This window comes from Jaculus jaculus, chromosome 2, assembly GCF_020740685.1.
Source record: "Jaculus jaculus isolate mJacJac1 chromosome 2, mJacJac1.mat.Y.cur, whole genome shotgun sequence".
In the NCBI taxonomy this organism is placed as follows: domain Eukaryota; kingdom Metazoa; phylum Chordata; class Mammalia; order Rodentia; family Dipodidae; genus Jaculus; species Jaculus jaculus.
In genome coordinates, this window is record NC_059103.1 from 27,183,495 (window position 1) to 27,205,267 (window position 21,773).

At 40.3% G+C, this 21,773-nt stretch overlaps 1 protein-coding gene across 2 annotated transcripts in view; it reads left to right on the plus strand.

Moving 5' to 3' along the window:
- The window catches only part of Arhgap28 (Rho GTPase activating protein 28), a 202,932-nt gene that overhangs the window by 32,181 nt on the left and 148,978 nt on the right, over positions 1–21,773 (plus strand). Inside the window, exon 1 of one of the 2 annotated variants that reach the window (XM_045143970.1) lies at positions 1,825–1,839. The exons of the other annotated variant lie outside the window; for it this stretch is intronic. The gene's annotated coding sequence lies outside the window, so the exon portion shown is untranslated. Of the gene's footprint in view, positions 1–1,824; positions 1,840–21,773 lie in introns of those variants that run through there. 2 annotated transcript variants of the gene reach the window in all.

The following is a 21,773-nucleotide window of genomic DNA, read 5'->3' on the forward strand; positions in this document are numbered from 1 at the left end:
CTGCTAAGCCATCTCTCCAGAAAATGTGCAGCCCGGGCTGGCCCCTAACTCCTAATCCTCCTGCCTCTGCCCCTTCAGCAGTCTCCTACCGGCATGCGCCCCCACAACCAGCCCACCGGCCATTCTTCACTGAGAGTTTGTTCATTGTTTCTAGCTCTACTCAGGTTCCCATCCAGGTGTGTGGTCTACATGTGAAATCACCTCTCTCTTGTCCTGTGTTCCAACATGAAGGGGAAAGTGTTTCTTCATGCAAATGGAGCATTTCTGAGATCTGAGATAAAGCTTCCAGCACACCCGTGACCTGTGTTATCACAACAACATGAGACAGAATGTTGGAGCTGAAAGTGAATCATAACAAAGGATGTGATCTATGGGCATATTATCTACTTAATATTTCATAGAATATTGGAATTATGGGTTAAAGAAAGGTCAACAAAAGTCAGGAGTAGCAAACACCAAAGCCAAAAGCCAGATACTGTTCTGTTCTACAAACATTCCATAGTAATATTGTCTGACAAATTACTGGACTTCAGAAAGGCTTCCTTTTATTCAGGGTTTTATATTCTGCTTTAATTCCACACAGTCTTTTAATCAGTCTATTTGTAGAACATATGTGTACCAAGAATCTTTGGAAAACATCTAACCTTATTTTACAAATGAAGATCCAAAAATTATTAGGCAACTCAAGTCTCCAATGTTCTAACATTTCTGTGTTAGTTTTCCATAATCAGAACAAACTCCTCAGATAACTCCCCTGTAAAGAGGCCATCATGGTTTGCATGTGAAATGTCCCCCATCATAGCTTCAGGTGTTTTGAATACTTGGTCCCTCCTGGGTGGCAGTTTGGAAATGTGGAGCCTTTGGGAGGTGGAGCCTTGCTGGAGGAGGTATGGCACTGAGGGTGAATCCTGAGGTTTATTAGTCCAGCCCACTGGATCTTCAGAGCGAGCTCCCTCAGACGATTTCCTCCTATTGCTGTGACAAGAAGTGATGCCCTAGCTGCCTGATGTGCCCTGCTTTCCCCACCATAATGAATCATCCCCTAAAAACTAGAAGCTGAAATAAATCCCTTCCTCCCATGAGCTACTGTTTCTGGTCTAGCGTTTTGTCCCCACAAGCAGAAGGTAACTTCTATAGAGACAAGTTTTATTTTGGCTCATGGTTTCAGAGGTCCCATCCTGTGATGAGTTGACACCATTGCTCTTGCTTGTGGTGAGTCAGCTCATCACGGCAGGGTAAAAAAGCAGAGCAAAGTTGCCAAAAGACCTGTGACTCAAAATCTCCTTTGAGTGCACATTGCCAGTGACCTAAAGACTTTTCCCTTGGTTCAATCTCTTGAAGTTTCTACTATCTCCTAATAATACTAAGGTAAGGAAAGAGCCTTTAATGTGTGGGCCTTTTGGGGAACCTTCCAGATCCAAGCTCTAGCAACTGTGTAGCATTTTCTTTTAAATGGGAAATCTCCCATTGTTTTGTTATAAGGTCTTGTGTCATTCCTTCCCCTATGACTCGTGGCATCTGAGTATCTCACAATATCCACAGTCTATGACTCATGTGTACTCCCCAACTGGTATTTGTCTAAATGTTACAAATCTGTGGATTTAGGTTTGTACTTCTCAGGTGCCAGAATAGAAACATTTACCAGTGCTATCAGTTTACTTTTCAAATGGGAACATTTTATTGGAAAAGAATTTTGAATTTTTAAAGTTGTAAATCAAGACAGTCAAACATAGTACTGCATGCTTGTAATCCCAGCACCTGAGACGCTGATGCAGAAGGATTGAGAGTTTGAGACTAACCTGGGATGCATACTGAGATCCAGTCTTAGAAAACAAGAAGGTAGGAGAAGAGGCCGAGTGGTAAAATGCTTGCCTGGCATGCACAATGGCCTGGGTCTAAACTTCAAAACTGAAATGTATATATGAAAATTTCAATAAAAAATGACAAATAGGGTTGGAGAGATGGCTTAGTGGTTAAGGCACTTGCCTGTGAAGCCTTAGGACTCAGGTTTGATTACCCCGTATCCACTTAAGCCAGATGCACAAGGTGGCTCATGTTTCTGGAGAATTTTTTGTGGTGCCTAGAGGCCCTAGCATGCCCATTCTCTCTCTCTGTCTGCCTCTCTTTCTCAAAATAAGTAAACAAATAATTTTTTAAAATATTGTGACAATCCAGATGTGGTGGCTCACCTTTAATTCCAGTACTCAGGAGGCAGAGGTCAGAGGATCACTGTGAGTTCAAGACCACCCTGAGACTACATAGTGTATTCCACGTCAGCCTGGGCTACAGTGAGTCCCCATCTTAAAAACAAAACAAAATAAATTAGGACATAATTGTGACTGAATATAGTGTGGGGATGTTAGTAACTTCAAGAGGATCCCCTAGGTGAGGACTCCAGGAAGGAAAGAGGTGTATCTTCACAGTGTCATTTATTTTCCTGCTTCCACCTTCTCTTTTTTCTCAATTTTTATTAACATTTTCCATGATCATAAAAAATATCCCATGGTAATACCCTCCTTCTCCCCCCAACTTTCCCTTTTGAAATTCCATTCTCCATCATATCCCCTCCCCATCTCAATCATTCTGCTTACATATGTACAATACCAATCTATTAAGTACCAGTGCCATTTTTGATGACCATTGGCTTAGTTCTCTCCTTTTTTAAAATTGAGAACTTTAATGTTGAACATACAGTGATTTGATCATGTTCCCCTTCCATCAACCCTTATTGTTCACTGTCCCCCACTTCCATCTACTGAGGACCCTCCTCTTTCAAGGTAGTCCTTCTGTTTTGTTGTTTCTTGCCTCTTGTCCTCTTCTCCTCCATGTCAATGTTTATGGGCTTATAAACAGTGTAGGTCTTGAGGGGTATTGGTAACCACTGTGGGGTCGTGCATGCTCCTGTCAGTTCATGACAGAATAGTGCCCTAAAGTATGCCTTCCCACACCAGGAGGTCTTACTTTTTGTTTAACCCCTCTTCTACAATGTTCCCCGGACCTTGGAGGCCATGACTATTGTACTTTTTCTTTTGGGGAAGGTGACCCAAAGGGGCCATGCCTTCTAGGTACCCTCCCTCTCTCACCTTAGGGCCCATGCATGTGATAGTAACTGCTCACATTGACCGAGTGCTTGCTGTAGTATAAGCACAGCTCCTCAGGCGTTTATGAGTTATATGCCTATGACGTTATTCCTAAGAAGCAGACACTATTTGCATCTTGTTGTTACAGATTTTACAACTGAAGCACACAGCTGATTTATCCATTTTAAGTAAAGGTATCTCACCCTAAAATCCATAATGTCACGTTATACTTTAAAAATTGAGGTGAAATATAAATACGGTGACAGAGTTCATGCCTCTTCACTGGTCTTCACCTGGTTAAGTTGCCTTGACCTTGGAGAATGGGCTATTTTCTAATACTTCCAAGTGTGGCTATTATTTATCCTCATGTTCCCAGTCAACACTGAGCTGACTGTAGCCCCAAGTTTATGGTTCCCACTGGTAACTGAGATGTGACCTTTTTGTAACTGACCCTGACTCCAGGGTTGGACTGCAGCTACCTGAGGCAGGAGTCGTGGCTTATCATCAGAGGATCTCGGGTCATAGCAGCAGGCCATCTAAATGTTTCTGCAATGGAAGGGGGAAGTGCATGTGTTCATTTTCTATTCCAAAATTGGGAAACTAAATAATTAACTTTGGTTAAAAATTTATCACAGGAGATATTTTTACTTATCTATTTTACTGAGAAATGGGGGAAAAGACACTAAAGAAAAGCAATTGCTAATCAGAGTCAGGTTCCATGCAGCCAGCTGTTTATATTTTTACTTTGTGAGATTTTATCTCTTGCAAAGAAAAAGAAAAAAAACATTCTGCAGGTGAAAGAGAAAGGGAAATGCTTTTGTTTTGTGAAATGTGAAGGTGGAGTTTCCATGACCTCATCTCACGGGGTAATCCTTCTTGGAGATCAGTTGTCTTCTGCTAAAAGTATGGTATCTAATTTAAGGCTCAGTGATTTGGGGTGATTCCAAGGGAATCAGAGGATGCAATTTTAAAGACTGGAAAATGATAGCCACAGAAATATGTACAAAAACTCAGATTGTTGGGGCTGGGACACTGGAGGGCAAAATGATCTCTGAGGATTGAGCCTATACGGGGCATGCAAGGACTGGTTCTATCCCAAGAGTTCCACCCACTGCAGGGAGCACAGACCCACTCCCCCACATCTCAGTTGCTTCTGGGCTGCATGATAGGTTTCAAAATACAGTTGCCCTGTCTTTGTAATTGTGCAAACCATAACATTTACCCTATAATTTTCCATTCTGATTTCTGTTTGATTTTCTACCCTTGAAACTTCCTAGGGTTGTAAACATAATTGCCAATTGCTAAGCCAAAAAGCCAATTTTCTTATTACAAGAAATAGCAAACTCCCTTCCATTTTTTTTTTTGAAGACTTGCCTACATAAATTTTAAAATATTCCAGGCATCTGGAAAATCCAACTTCACAAACTAGGGTTTAATTAGAAAGAAAGGAGGACTATATTTGTAGAGCAGACCAACTTGATTATATTTAACTATTAAACAGATTAGTTTTCAGGGTGGTCATTCATTATTATATAAATTTAATTGACATGTGATTATATTAAGATTCTAATTTTAGCTTGCTCTACAAATTGGCCAGTGCCCACTCACCATTGGTAGAATAATAAGATTTCTACTCAGCAATGGTTTTTATTAACCCTCATTACTATTCAGAGGGAAAATGATGAGGGCCTAATAGAATTCTTTCCCTTTCTGAGTTCCATGACCACTATTTCTGGAAAATTGTTGAGGGAACTTGAAGCTTGTAATGAAGTTGTTAGTCTTCAGAGCCAAATCCAAATAGTAAAAAACAAAAACAAAAGCAAAAAAAACAAAACAAAACAAAACAAAAAAACAGACTTTTCTGTCTGTACATATTGCATCATGGACATCTTGGAGTCAGATGTGCTTTAAGAAAACAGGGGCTGGAGAGACAGCTAAGGCACTTGCCTGCAAAGCCTAATGGCCTGGGTTCGATTCCCCAGTACCCACAAAGACAGATGCACAAAGTGGCACATATGTCTGGAGATTGTTTGCTGTGCCTATAGAACCTGGAGCGTACATTCTCTTTCTCTCCTTTTTTCTGCATGTAAATTAAAAAAATAAAAATATTTGTTTATTTAAGAGGGAAGAATAGAAAGAGTATGGATATAAGTGTGCCAGGACTTCCTGCCACTGCAAACTCTAGACACATGCTACTTTTGCATCCGGCTTTACATGGGTACTGGGGAATTGAACCCAGGCCATTAAGCTTTGCAAGAAAATGTCCTTAATGGATGAGACATCTCTCCTACTACAAATTCTGCTTTCTTTAGGAGCTTTTCCTTGATCCTTTATTCCCCTGCCACCACCACCTTGCTTTTTCACAATGTTTTCTTTCTCCATTGGAGGCCATGTATGTCTTTAGGGAAGCATAGTCCAGGGTAACAAAGATTCTAGGCTCAGCACAACTAGTTGTTGCTAAGGCCATGTCAGTCTCTACACTAGAAGATCCATGGGAAAGATTGCCACGAGTAGGTCTAGAAACTTCTCATCAAGCTCAAGATAAGTTCTTAGCCTGGAATTACTGAGTGACACAAGAGGATTTTTCTCCTCTCAGCTAAGGAGCTTAGACAGGTAACAATGATGTTCCTTGTTCCCCTCACCACTCCATTGTGGTCACAATTCAGGAATGCAGAAGTTCAGCTTCTGGGAAATGAAGTCAGTGTTGCAGTACAAGGTGACACTCATCATCATTTTTTAAAAATTTAAACCCTTGACAGTGCTGTTTTTTTTTCTGTTGCTATAAATACTATTTGTCAGGTAGCTGATAAAGTGAAAAATCGACTTCCCAGCCTTTCCTAATAAATCAATAGCTTGTATGTCTAATAGGAATGCTATCTAGGCAAGTGTTTGAGTGTGGGCTATGACTGGGAAAGGGTCAGAGAAGTAAGGGATTTGTATTCAATTTGCAGTGGCAACTCTTAAAGATTTCTTTTTAAGGGAAGAATCCTTGAAAGAGAACATCAAATATGTCAAGTTACTCTCTGTACAGTGTTGTAGTCATAAAAGCTTAAAACAAGACCATAAAATTGAGGTGAGCTCATTGTCCATGTCTAAAAATTACTTCCTTCAAATTAGTCTTTTAAATATGTTTCTTAGATATTCCCTTTTTATCTAATGCACGGTGATAATAAAAATAATGTTTTCTGAGACCAAATTTAGATCAACCATATTTTCTTCTTCCCTGTTGTCTATCTATATTTGTGATGCAATTACTGGTTCTGTATCAAACCAAAGGTGGAAGAACATAGTATAAATAACCTCACATAGTGTGAAATTTGGTTTTAAAAAAATTTAATGAATGATAGGTATCTTACTTGATTTTGTTCCTTCACTCATTATTTTTAAAAATTATGTATTTGTCTCTCTCTCTCTCTCTCTCTCTCTCTCTTTCTCTGTGTGTGTGTGTGTGTGTGTGTGCGCGCACATGCGTGTGTGCCAAGGTCTCTTGTCACTGTAAACAAATGACCATCAGGCTTTACATGGACAGTTGAGGAATTGAACTTGGGTAGGCAGGCTTTGCAAGCAAGTGACTGTAACACTGAGCTATCTTTCCAGGCTCTCTTTCCTCTTTTTTAAGACAGAGTTTTGCTTATGTAGACAAGGCTAGACTCAAACTCATGGTCCTCCTGTCTCAGCTTCCAGAGTACTGAGGTTATAGGTATGTGCATTCATGCCCAACAAGCAGGTAATGTCTAATTTAAATAAAAGGGTAATATTTGGAGAAATGGGGATGAGTTTGGTTGAAACATCTTATTTTTGTTGTTTCTTTTTTTTTAAAAAACTTCTGTTCCATGGTTTTCCAAAGATACAAATTTTTATTTTATGGATATTGTCTGCCCATAGAAGACAAAATAGTTGCTGAAAATATGAATCTCCCTGTGAACCTGACCCACTTTTTGTGATGGGGAGTTGGTCAATTTTTAGTCTATGTGAATAAATTTGAATTGACTTTTACATTATTAGTTCTCAAAATGCATTACACACTTGTTTCTCTGGTTACATTGAGTCTATCTTTGTTCTCAATATCTACTTAACTCAGACATAATAATTTTTTATGAAGGAACAAGGTAAAAGGTAATTGGGAAGAAATGGCTTTTGAAAATATTATTTTGTAGTGGAATATGTAATTTGTTTTTGGTCATATGATCGTGAAGCTGTAGATACTTTTATTAAATCTTTAATGAAATTTATTTCTTCTTGTGAAATGTTACTCAGTTCTTATTGTAGTTCCATACATCCAAACAACCTTAGTAGACAGTCCCATGATGACATATTATTTCTGTAATGAGATTGAACCTGCCTTTGGATAACTAAGACCATTTAGTGTTGCAAAGTCATAGTCAAGGAAGAGAAATTAAAGATGAACACGCTCCTTTCTTCAGTGTAATAATCAGGATATGTTGAACTACTGAGACCTGGCTAGGAAAGAGAACATAGACAGAGGACAGAGCTCATGTCCCTTGCACACACTCACCCCTCACAGAGCAGCTTTACAGGACCAGGGCTTGACCTCAACCTTTGCCTCCATCAACTGGCCTGAGATGGAGCAAAGTCAGGAAACCCCATGCTTCAGATGTACATAGGCAGATGTGTTGCAGACACAGGTCAGGTCAGTGAATATCCTTTTTGAATAGAATTGTAGTTACCCTCGAGCTGTTGGGATAAAATACATGACCAAAAGCAGCTGATGGCAGGAAAGGGTTTATTTGGCATATAGTCTCTAGGGGAAGAGGCTGGATATCACCTCACTGACCCAGTAGCTGGAAAACAGCACCAGGAAAATGAGCTGTGCTCTGGCAACAGGGGTCTGGCTGTAATGCCTCAAAGCCTACCCCCAAAACACGCCTCCTCCAGCAACGTTCCCTTTCCCAAATTGCTACCAACTGGGAAACAAGCGTTCATAACACATGGGTCTGTGGGGAACATCTGATTCAAACCACCACAAATAGTATTTAAGCAATTTCTTTATAGATCAATAAACATCAGAATTTGCCAATTCAATTGACTTTTAATATCACCTATTATAGTATTATGTAGAATCACCAAAAATCAGAGCATTTTGTTAAGTCTGTTAATTTCACTTTTCACCTCACTGATGTTGAAATCCTCAACTCTGTTAGCTTTGAAAGAAGCACATGAATGGTGAAAGATAGGATTTCTGGGGCCAGTCTGCCTGGATTGGAGTTTTGGCTCTTCCCCTGACTGAGGGGTTTTGGACAAGCTCTTCAGTCCATCATTGGCTCAGTTTCTGCCTTGGAAATCATAAGGTTACATCTCACAGATTTATAGAGACCTTAGAAAAGTCTGTGTAAGAATATGTTTCTCTTCTTGCTATATTCTCTGCAAGCACCATTCTTTTCCTTGCATAGTCTTTACTCATCATTTTCTATCCTCCTTCCCTTCCCCATCCCTGCTCTACCTCCACCATCTTAAGGTGTTGGATATCTAAAATGAATAGTAAAAATAAATCTCACAGAAATGTCTCAGAAAAATATTCTTTCTAACCATTTATGGCATATGTATTGTTTAATAGTGGTCATAAATGGGAAATAGCAGTATTTTTAAAAAGTATAAACAGATTAGTTGAACACATCATTTTTCTTTACCATGGTAAAGGTTAGAGGATAGGAAAAGAAAGTCTTGTTGCATATTCCTTTGAGAAAAATGGGGGAACGTGGAGACAGAGTTGAAATACAAGAGAAATCAAATAAAACTGACTGAAGCAAAATGTCTCTGGAAAGATGGGTCCAAATCAGAGATCAGTGATCACAGGAATATGGCCAGCATTACATATTGGAAGGAATGTACTTGAATTAAGAATTTTAGGAACATATGGCTGGAGAGATGGCTTAGAGGTTAAGGTGCTTTCCTGAAAACCCAAAAAACCCAGGTTCAATTCCCCAATACAGCTGCACAAAGTGGTTCATGCATCTGGAGTTTGTTTGCAGGGGCTAGAAGCTCTAGCATGCCCATTCTTTCTCTCTCTCTTTCTCCCTCTCTCTTCTCGCAAATAAAAATAAAGAATTATAGGAATACATGGATAATTGATACAAAGCCTGGAGTTTACAGTTAACATGTTGCTGTCCTAGGAAAAGAAATTGCAGATTTCACATAAGGAGCACTCAAACGGTCGTTGGAGCTCTTATCTCCTCATCCTGCTGAGTTAAAAAGTAAACAGAGATGTGATGTGTCCAATTATCCAAAATGTTGTGATCTCTCCCTTTGTGGTGGTTGGATTCAGATATCCCCCATAAACTCTTTTATTTTTGAATGTTTGATCCCCAGATGGTGGCAATTATGGAGATGTAGCCTTGTTGGCGGAGATGTGTCACTGGGTATAGTAACCCCCAGCTTGCCTGTACTAGCTCAACTCACCCGCTTGCTGCTGCTTTCCACCTTCTGTGGCAAGATTGTGATGTCCAGCATCTGCTCTACTCACCTTTCTCTGCCATGGTGGCGCTTTCCCTGGAGACTGTAATCCAAAATAAACCCTTTCCTCCCGTCAGCTGCTTTTGGTCAGGTGTTTTGTCCCAGCAATGCAAAGGTAATTATGATACCTCTTAAGTCCTTCTCCCCCTCATTCCCAAACCAGTGGGACCATGATATCAGAGACACAGAGCAGATGGAATATCCAGGGTTTTCAGCAACATCGGTCAAGTTGTAAAGCTGATATCCAGGCTCCTGCCAGGTATGAGAAGAATAACCATTGAGTAGGGCTGGGGGACCCGCACCAGCAGGGTAAGGCCTCCGAGTCTCAGAATGCTCTGCCCCAGAGGAAAATGGGGGAGGCACACAGGATTCCCATCAGGATCAAAGGCCTTGGGGGTGCTTTCCACAGGACTATCCCTTAGCAGTTTTGTGCTGTACTTTTGTTTTTGACTCTGAGAACCATTATTTTTTTTTGCATTTTCTTTATCTTATTTTTATTTATTTATTTCAGAGCGTCAGACAGAGAGAGAAAGAGGTAGATAGAGAGAGAGAATGGGAGCGCCAGGGCCTCCAGCCAATGCAAAACGAATTCCAGACACGTGCGCCCCCTTGTGCATCTGGCTAACATGGGTCCTGGGGAATCGAGCCTCAAGTTGGGGTCCTTAGGCTTCACAGGCAAGCGCTTAACTGCTAAGCCATCTCTCTAGCCCTCTGGGAACCATTTTATAAATACATCACATTCTATTTTACAAGGTTAACTGGGGAGAAGGTTTGGACAAACTGCCTGTTGAAGAATCGTAGGTTTGTCAACAATTCTCTTTAGAAGATTCTAGGGGGGCGAAATCACTAAGGCAAGCATATTGCATTGATAGCATCAGACCCCCCCCAAATGGGGAGGAACCTTAAAATCCACAAGGCACAAACAAGTAAGATTGTTGTTTGCTTATTTGGTCTAGAGCATTGGTTCTGTTTTTGCTGTTACTTGATTTTCTGTTAACAGTACAACAGAGCACAGGAAGGGAAATGAGGTCATACATTGTCCATGCTCCTCCAGGCTGGGAGGTCTAGTTAGAGACCAACTTAGTTAAAGACAGCTGTAGGTAGTAGACAACCTGACAATGTGGTTTTATTGTAATGGGATTTTTTAAAAAAATATTTTATTTATAGAGAAAGAGACTATGAATGAGAATGGGCACACCAGGGCTGATAGCTGGTGCTCTTGGACTCCAGACTGCATGCGCCACTTTGTGCATCTGGCGTTATGTGGGTACTAGGGAACTGAACCTGGGTTGTTAGGCTTTGCAAGCAGGTGCCTTTACTGCTGAGCCACCACTCCAGCCCCAGTTTTTCTTTTGTCTTTGTATTCATTTGTTATTTCAGAGAAGTGAGAGTTGTGGTTCTCAGAGAAGACCAAAGGCCAAATGGGAAGTATAGTTCACGACATAGGCTTGTTTTAGATTTGTTCAAAAATGGTCTGGAGCTGGGCATGGTGGCACACACCTATAATCTTAGCACTCAGGAAGCTGAGGTAGGGGGATTGCAGTGAGTTTGAGGCCACCCTGAGACTACATAGTAAATTCCAGGAGAGCCTGAGCTAAAGTGAAACCCTACCTCAAAAAACCAAAAAAAAAAAAAAAAAAGTCTGGGGTCTTATTGATCTATTAAATGGGTTTTTAATTCATAAAACTTTTATCACCCTCATGAAATGTAGCAGTAGGATGTATGCTTAAGCAAAATAATTGTTTATAATCTGTTTACGTTTAATAGGTACTACTCAGCATGTGTGGAGTGACTTCTCTTTTTAAATGCGTATCACATTTTCTTTTCATTGTTGTTTTGCCATTGGTACAAGGCTTTTGATAGGAAGTATATACAGGCATGTCAGCAAATGGAGATTTAGTTTTCTTCTCAAATCCTTTTAGAGATGGTTACACAGGATTCAGAAAGTTTTACTAAAGAGTTGGAAGGCAAATTTGAAATATATAAGAATTTTCAAAATGAGAAGTTAGACATAAATAGAGAAGATATGTTTTTATTTGTAATGAAGGGGGCCATCCTGGGAGAAAGGTTTCTACAATCTTCCTTCTTTATTTAATCTGTCAGGCATCCCTGCCAGTCCAGTTGTTCCACATTAGGAACCATATATGAGGGAGGACTTGCAGCTTTTGTCTTTCTGTTTGTGTGAGTTTGCCTGCTCTGCTTTGTTCCAAGTCTGTCAGTTTTCCTAAAAATTCCATTAGACCATCCAGTTAGTGGTCGAGAATAGCCTTGCATTTTTCAGCCCTGCCTTTAAACTTGAAGTGATGTCTTTATTTCTATGACTTGCTAATTTCCTTTTTAAGGAAAAAGGCTCAAAAAGGCCTTATCCAGAATTATGCTGCATAACACATGGCTCGTTAATGCTTTCAAACTTACATATAGGGCTTGAGCTTTGCTCGTAGTAAATGTAAGGATATTTAAACAAGCCAGGTATTCTCAGGGCATATGTCAGTCTTTAGTGAGTAAAGGGACTGTTGTACCCAAGACCGGAAATGGATTGAACATGGTGGCACACTCCTGTAATCCCAGCACATGGGAGAGAGATGTAGGAGGATCACTGTGAGTTCGAGGCCACTCTGAGACTATGTAGTGGATTCTAGGTCAGCCTGAGCTAGAGAGAGACTCTATCTACCTAAAAAAATTATATATATATATATATATATATATATATATATATATATATATATATGATAATAACAACAACAACAAAAAACAAGACCAGAAATAAATATGGAACTTATAGTAGCAACTACAAAGTGACAATGTAGCTAGAACTTGGATACTTTCGGATTGTTATTTTGTCTTGAAGGTAACAGAAAGGAGCTCTTCTACCCAGCAGCTGACATGCAAGCTGACCTTGAGGTTTAGCCAGGCCTGTCTCTGGCCCTACTTCCCACCGTGTTTAACGATAAAGCATCCTGGAGGGAAAAGTGTGGTCACAGGCAGTTGATTCTTTTCTGAAAAGTCAATTTGTTAAGACTGGACTCATAGCCTTGTTAGGTGAGATATAAAGGTTGTGGTCATTGTTAGCTATATTCTGGAAAAAAGCATCAAGATGTAATCAGGAATTTTAGTGGTTTCAGAGGAACTTGTGATCCAAACATTCACTGTAGAAGTTCACACAAAGAATTATCTGTGATTAAAACAAAAGAAATGAGGGCTGGAGAAATGGCTTAGCTATTAAGCACTTGCCTGTGAAGCCTAAGGACACTGGTTCGAGGCTCGATTCCCCAGGACCCATGTTAGCCAGATGCACAAGGGGGCACACACGTCTGGAGTTTGTTATCAGTGGCTGGAAGCCTTGGCGTGCCCATTCTCTCTCTGTCTCTCTCTGTGTCACACTCAAATAAATAAATAAAAATGGACAAAAAAATTAAAAAAGAAAATAAAAGAAATGAAGTGACTCTTGTCCATCATGGAATTGTATCCTGACAATGCTCACCTAAGTAAGTTTAAACAACTGCACACTCAGGGAACACACACTTGGGAGAACTACTGTGAATATCTTTTCTTTAAGAACACTGGAAAATGTGAAGTTTGTTGATAATTTGCAAATATCATAGTTTCTATTTTATAAGTAAAGTATTTAAGATTTTAATGCTGTGATTGAAATTTTAAAAATCACACAGCTCATATAAATTAGAGAAATCTTAAAGTTTATGCACTGTTATCCTCAATATCAGATTATACTCCCCACCACACCAAGAAATTCTTGGACCCAGGTAAGAAACAAACACCGAATTCAGTGAACACCATGTAAAATTGTACACTATAATGAAAATCCAGTAAAATAACGAAAGTTAAATGCATGACTTCTATGATATGCTTTAGTAAAAAGCTTTAATTAGTCAAGTTTGCTAACTGACATTTCTGTTGTTTTATACAGCACATTCAAAACTCTTTTTTCCAATAGTTTTCTAAAGAAATTATTACTTCTTAGAAAAGTGAAAGGTTCCTTTTTATGAAAAGGTGTTGCAATGACAAAGCAATAATTATAGACTTTATTTTTGCTATTTTAAAAATACTTTAATTAATTAATTTATTAGAGAGAGAGAGAGAGAGAGAGCAAACGAGCATGGCCATGTCAAGGCCTCTTGCTCCTGTAAAGAAAAGAAAAAACAATCGGAACACATATACTCTTTGTGTATCTGGCATTACATTGGTATTGGGAAATCAAACCCAGGATGGCAGGCTTAGCAAGCAAATGCCTTTAATGGCTGAGCCGTCTCCCCAGCCTATCACAATAACTACTTTAGATGTGTTAGTACCAACAACTTACTCGACTTTCTCAGTGCATCTTCTTCAACAGAACTTTCCCTTTAAAGTCTTCCTCACCACCCCTGCTACTTTCCTGTCTAATCTTTAATTCATAGTGAGTATTTGTTACAGTTAGTCAGGTCAGTGACTCAATCTCTTCAAAAACATGGCACTGAAATAGGCCGTGCACTTTCCCGGATTCATTTCACTTATTTTCCAGTGGCATAATACAGAATACAGACCTCTGAGGCCTATATGTTCATACCAGCGGCCCTTAGAGTATGGGATGATGTGGCATGTACTTATGTCTGCTATTGAAACAACCTTTTTATTTTGAAATTGCACTTTGGACTTTCAAATGTCTATAGACATGCACAAACAATCACATGCACAGTACATTTCTATTCAGGAACTATACAAAAGTGAGCTAAACTATTCTATGGTATCAGAAGTCAGGTGAGTGGTATCCTGGAAGGAGTGGGGCATGGGAGCAAGGGGACACGTTAGAGTGTGCAAGGAACAATGGGTTGCTTCTGGATTAGTTTTGATTTCAGTGTTGTTTGTAGGTGCGTTTTGCTTCTGAAAAATCCACCCAAGTTATCACTTGTGGTCTGTTCACTTTTGTGATATGTATAGCATGAAAATATTTTTAAATAAGTTATTTATTTGTGTATGTGTATGTGCTTTGAGCACACCAGTGTCTCTAACAGACTACATCAGAACACACTATCCACTTTTATGCTGTCTTCAAGAAGTTCACCTCTTTATCAAAGATAGACATTACCTTAGGGTAAAGGGATGGACAAAGTTATTTGAAGCAAATGGAACTAAGAAAAATCAGAGGTTGCTATTCTAATATCTGACAAAATAAACATCAAACTAAAACTAGTCAGAAAAAATAAGGAAGGACACTTACTGATCCAGGGGACAGTCCACCTAGAGGACCTTATAATGCCACATAAATGTGCATCAAACACAGGGACACTCAATGTCATGAAACAAATACTGGACATGAAGTCACAGGTTAACCCCAATCTAGCTGTAGTACATGACTTTACCACGACACTCTCTCCAGTAGACAGGTCAACCCGACCAAAAAAAAAAAAAAAAAAGAAAGAGAGAGAGAGAAACACTGGAGGAAAATGGTATCACAGAGCAAATGGACCTAACAGATGTGTACAGAACATTTCATCTAAAAACTATGGAATGCACATTCTTCTCAGTAATCCAGGGGACTTACTTTAAAATATCACTTATTTGGACAAAAAGCAAGCCTCAACAAATTTCAGAAATAACTCCTTTTTTATCTAAGCACAATACATTAAAGGTAGAAATTATTAGAAAATACACAAAATCATGAAGATTAAACAATACACTATTTAATAATGAATGGTCACTGGAAAAAAAAAAAAAAAAAAAAAAACAAGCAGGAATCAAAAAAGTTCCTAGACCTGAATGGAAAAGAGAACACAGCATGCCAAAGCCTATGGGATGCAATGGAGGCAGTCCTCAAAGGGAAATTTCTAGCTCTGAGTGTATCCATTAAGAATAAATAGATAGATAGATAGATAGATAGATAGATAGATAGATAGATAGATAGAAACCGAAAGGACTTGGCATGATAGTGCCTTTAATCCTAGCACTCGGGAAGCAGAGCTAGGAGGATCACTGTGAGTTCAAGGTCAGCCTGAGACTACACAGTGAATTCCAGGTCATCCTGGGCTAGAGCAAAAACCCTACTTCTAAAAACAAAAACAAACTAACAAAAAAAGAAATCAGAAAGACTCAAATAAATAACTTAATGATGTACCTAAAGGCCCTGAAAAAAAGAGTAAATCAACCCCAAAAACAGTAGATAGGAAGAAACAATTAAGATCAGAACATAAATTAATGACACAGAAATGAAAAATATTCAAAGAAATGAAGAGTTTGTTCTTTGAAAAGTCAAACAAGATTGGCAAGCCATTTGCTAAATGAACTAAATGAAATAGAAGATCCAAATTAATAAAATTACAGATGGAAAAGAAGATATAGCATATACCAACAATGTTCACAAAGTCCTATATACTTTAAAACTAATACTCCACAAAATTGGATAATCTAAAAGAAATGGATTCATTTACAGATGTGCAAGACTTACCAAAATTTGAACAAGATTAAAATACTTCCAAAAGGTCTGTAATAAGCAACTAAATTGAAGCACTAATACCCCCCCCCCGAAACAAACAGCTCTGATTTACAGCAATTCACTACAAAAATCTACCAGCCCTTTAAAGAAGAACTGAAAGCTATACTTCTCCAATTACTCCACAAAATAGAAAGGGAAGAAACACTTCCAAACTCTTTCTATGAAGCCAGTACTGCTCTGTTACCAAAACCAGAAAGAGACAATAAAAGGAAATTATAGACCAATCTCCCTGACAAACATCATCACAAAACTCTCAATTTAATACTTTGAAACCAAATTCAAGAACACAAGATCATTCATCACAGTCAAGGATAGTTCAACCGATGTAAACCAATGACTTTAGTTCCTCACACGAATGGACTCAAGGGCAGAAATCACATGATCATTCTCAGTTGATGCAATAAAGATCTTTGACAAAATCCAACATCTCTTCATGATGAAAGTTCTAGGGGTGAAGATCAGGATGAAAAGAACATACCTCATGTTTACAAAGACTCTAGATGACAAACCCATAGAGGACATCATGCTACATGGAATATTTAAACTGGAAGCAGGTCTAGGAAAAGGACAAGGGTCTCCACTCTTTCCATGCCTATTCAACATTGTATAGATTGCTGTCTTCTACATGTGAATTACCCACACAAGACTGAGCCTATGAATGTTTCATCATTGACAAGCCACGGGATCCATGAGACCTCACATATTTGCAGAATAAATAGTGGTAACTGCTGATTGATAAGCAAGAGGGAGTCATTCCTCCAGTGGTGTTGTCACTGTCTCCAGTAAATAGTTTCATACCTATAGCCAGGCAAGCAATCCTAATTTCACTCAGTGGGCCAAAACACAAACAAGATCAATGCATGAACATAGTATGGGAATCTAATGAGAAGTAGGGTTTTAGTGGGAGAGAGGGAAAGTGAGAGAAAGAGGAGGGTAACTGAGGGAAGTGGGATCAAAATGCTTTGCTTACATGTATGAAAGTGTCAAAAAGAAAACTAAGTGATTGTTCTTTAGAAGGCATGCATGGGTCTAGGGAGATATCTCAGTCAAGGATGAAATGTTTACCACTCAAACATGGGGACCTGAGCTCCATCTCCAGCACTCATATAAAATGTCAGGCATGGCAGTGCATACCTGTTATCCTCCGGCTGGGGAGGCAGAGACAGATGGATCCCTGAGGCTTGTTAATTGGTGAGCTCCAGGCCAGTAAGGGACTCTATTGCAAAGGAGGTGGATAGCATTCCAGAGGATGACACACAAACACACACATGCCGATCGAAAGATAGATGGTATGTGGATACATACATACATACATACATACATACATACATACATACATGAATGACACGTGTTCTTAGAAGAATTGTGTTTTGGCTCCCCAGCTTGGGTTTTGGATCCTCAGCCAACTATGAATTGGAGGTGCTGCTTATGTGTGCTCATTTCCCACAGTTCTGGACACCAGCTGACTGATGGTGATGTGAGGAAGAGACATTGCAGTTGCTCATGATGTAAATCCGTGCTCCTATGCCCTGGTTCCAACCAGCAACCTGTCAGCCACGTCAACATCTGCTAACAGGTCTGGATGAGGACCAAGGAGAGTGGAGCTTAGCCAGTGGTCAGAGGGAAGTAAACCCAGTTGGCTGGGCAGTCATTGTCATCTAGTAACTTCCAAATACACAGCTGCATACCCCCCACTCCGACACACACAAACACATGCTTTTGTAAGTTTCAGACCAAGACAGTGGTGGTTTCTAGCTTGGCATATGCAATGGGAAATACTTGATTCCCCTTTTGCCATTTGCAAGCTGTGAGCCTTTGGTCCAGTAATGGTATCTCAGGTGTAAAATAGTACCTATTTACCTACCATGTATGTTTTTGTAGCAATCATTGTTTTTTTTAATTTTATCATTTTTATTCATGATAGAGAGAGAGAGACAGAGAGAGAGAGAGAGAGAGAGGACATGGGCATTCCAGGGCCTCCAGCCACTGCAAATGAACTCCAGATGCATGTGGCACCTTGTGCATCTGGCTTATGTGGGTCCTGGGGAATCGAACCTGGGTCCTCAGGTTTCACAGGCAAGCACCTTAATTGCTGAGCAATCTCTCCAGCCCCTTTTGTAGTGTTCTTGATTCAGGGAATATAGTTGTGTCCAGCGATGCCCTGGTACTTCTTTGCATTTCTCAAATCCAAAAGGTCTAGTTTTCACTTGGTTACCTTCCTATGTTCTACCCATCTTCTGGGAGCATAGGAATCACTGTACTTCCCCCACTTATGTCCATTTGCACACCCACTGATGAGCTTTCGAGAGCATATGGTGGCCTGGCATCAGCATGCCGCAACTCAAGCTATCAGGCCTGCTCCGTTGTCTTATTTCATATGCCCCTCGGATGCTCTCCCTCTCTAGCAGCTACTTGCCACTCAGCCAGAGCGATTTTTCTAAAAATCCAAGTTCAGTCACACCACACATTCACTGTGCTTGAAATTCTGCAATGGTTTCCACTGCCCTTAGGGTGTCTCCAGCTGCTTAATGTTTCATCCTGTCTTCTAAAGCTTTGTGTGCCCTGTTTGCCTTCCCTCCTTTCCTGAGCTGCAGCTCCTGCTATGTGAGTATTGCTGCAAAGGTTTCATTTTGTTCACTCTTCAACATGCTGCCCCATCCTCTTTAAATTTTCACCTGTTATTCCTTCTGTTAGATACAGTCCTCTTCTCTTTGTCTTTTCCTGTCTATCCTATTGTTGTGGGGTGAATAGTGTCCTCTGTATGTTGAAACTCCAACAGTCTAACTTATCTATTTATAGGAAGAGAGAGAATGCAAATGGGAGCATCAAGGCCTCTTGCCACTGCAAACACACACCAGATGCATGCACCACTTGGTGTACCAGGTTTTACGTGGATTCTGGAGTACTGAACACAGGCTGTTAGACTTTGCAAACAAACACATGCCTTTATCCGCTGAGCCAACTCCCCGGCCCAGAACACAGGGTCTTTAAAGAGTGAGTAAAGATAAGATGAGGGCTACTCCATTTGCATTGGTGTTCTTATCTGGGAGGATAATGAAACACACGCAGAGGGAGGGCTGTAGGGAGATACAAGGCAAAGATGGCCACCAAGCCAAGGAAAGAGGCCTCAGGGTGAAACCAACTCAGACACTTTGATCTTTGACTGCCAATTTGCTGAATGGTGAGAGGTGAAAAGATATGTGATTTTAGTTACTCAATACATTATTTTTTTGCTTGGCTTATAAAATGGGCTTCTAGGCTTTAACAGACTGATACTACAGTGAATTCACGATTGAACTTAGAGGTCATTCTTTCTGAAATCCTCACCTTTAGGCCAGGCTCCCTTCCAAATGCTGTAACAATGTCAAAGATGGCCTCGTGTCTGCTTATAAGATTTGTGTCATTCTTTTTAATTCTTACAGTTTTACGACAGAGGTAGTTTTATTATTCTGAATTTGCTGATTAGAAAACTGAAGAAAAGAGGCGTTCCCAACATGTGATTGTAGACAAACGCACTCAATCTCTCCTCAGATCTCTCTGTCTAGGTAGAATATTTGTACAAAGGAAGGCAACTTCAGAGAAGCCTGACTTACTGCATGTGGTACTTTTGATGTAAAGTGCCTCCCCCAAAGCCTCAGGTGTTTGTGATTAAGCCTCATACTCAGTCCCAAGCTGGTGGAGCCTTTGAGAGGTGGAGCCTTGCTGGAGAAGGTGTGTCACTGGGGGTGGACCTTGTACTGGCTGTTAGTAGCTAATTCATGCTTGGTGTTCTCGTCTTACTGATGTATGAAGATGTGAGCCTGCTGACTGCTTTGTCATGCTTTTGCAACCATGCTAAAACTGCTCCCCTGAAACCGTAAGCCTCAAGTAACCCTCTTCCTCCCATAAGCTGTTTCTGGTTGGGTGTTTTGTGCAGCAATGAGAAGGTCACGGCTATATTGCATCATAGCCTTCATGCAACTACATTGCAAACATTTTTTAATTTTTCTAGTTTTATGATTCTCTCAGAGATTCAGGGACACAAAGTCTATTCTGGATTCCCCCTCTCTCCATTCCTCTATCAGCCAGCATGTAGCATAGCATGTGACCCAGTAATATTGGTTCGGTGTTTCTTAACTCCAGCGCTCAGGCAGGAGAGCAGCAAGAAGATGTCCTGCCTGGCCTGTACTCAGGAAGGAGGACAGCAGTGAGGCTGTGTCAGTGAAAAGGCTGTGAGGGAAAAAACGCATTTAGAACTCAGATGAACACTGCACCTCTGGCCTCCTCCCTCCACAGCTTCTGTAATTCTGTGTCATGTGGGGTTAGAGGAAGAAATCATTAATGCAGAGAAATAATCATCAAGAAATAGCCTATGTCCAATATGTATCCTTACAATATGATTGGCCCTTTCTTGGCTGTTCTGTCCTATCACAATTTGAAAGACAGAAATTTGGGGTGTATCTGACCAAATCTAATTTTACACCCATGAAGTTGTCCATGGAAGGATTCCTTATAGCTGCAAAAGAATAAGACTGAATGGTTTCAATGAAATGAATGGAAGACAGTCTCCCAGTGGTTTGATGTTTGCAAAACAATAATGTGGGTTAGCATGGTTTGTAGATTTCCCAGGCATTTCCTACCACCTAGGTTCCATGAATATTGGCAGATAAGCCTATGTTTAGACCCCATGAGCATTAAACCTAGCTACGGAAAATTAAAGCTGTAGACTCAGAGGCTTTTAGTGTCTTTATTTTGGTGGGGTTGAATATTATTCAGCACTTTCTGTGTGTATAGCATTAGGTTGAAAATGATAATAGCATGACCTATGCAGAAGGACTTCCCTCAAGTGGCAGACAGGAAAGTACCACAATGGAGCTGGGACAGGACTGTGATGACAGCAGAGCCAGCACATGACTGCTCGGAGAAGCCAGGCTTTTATCTGGGCCAGGGGTCTATGGGCTGAGCTGTGCATTCAACTAACGCAGCCACACTTAGAAATGAAACCAGGTATTTCAGACAGCTCATCTGGCACATGAAATAAAACTTTTGAAAGAAAAGGCACATCACTAAAAATGACTTTTGTGGGGTGGGGAGATGGCTTAGCGGTTAAGTGCTTGCCCGTGAAGCCTAAGGACCCAGGTTCGAAGTCTCCATTTTCCAGGACCCACATTAGACAGATGCACAAGGGGGCGCACACGTCTGAAGTTAGTTTGCAGTGGCTGGAGGCCCTGAGTGCCCATTCTTCCTCCCTCTCTATCTGTCTCTTTCTCTGTCTATCGCTCTCAAATAAATAAATTTTTAAAAAAATGACTTTTGGGGCTGGAGAGATGGCTTAGCGGTTAAGTGCTTGCCTGTGAAGCCTAAGGACCCCGGTTCAAGGCTCGGTTCCCCAGGTCCCACATTAGCCAGATGCACAAGGGGGCGCACACGTCTGGAGTTCGTTTGCAGAGGCTGGAAGCCCTGGCACGCCCATTCTCTCTCTCTCTCTCTCCCCCTCTATCTGTCTTTCTCTCTGTGTCTGTCGCTCTCAAATAAATAAATTAATTAATTAAAAAAAAGACTTTTGGACATGATGCAAACACAATCCAAGCATACCTCCCTTCTAATACTAGAGTTCTGTTATTTTATATGTCACGTGACTTTGCTTCTGTACCCACATTCATTTGGAATCTATGTCCAGTAATTGAATTCAACATGGAAATAATTTAATTGAATACTTAGTTGACGCAAAGCACTATTCTGGGGTTGCCAAACAGAAA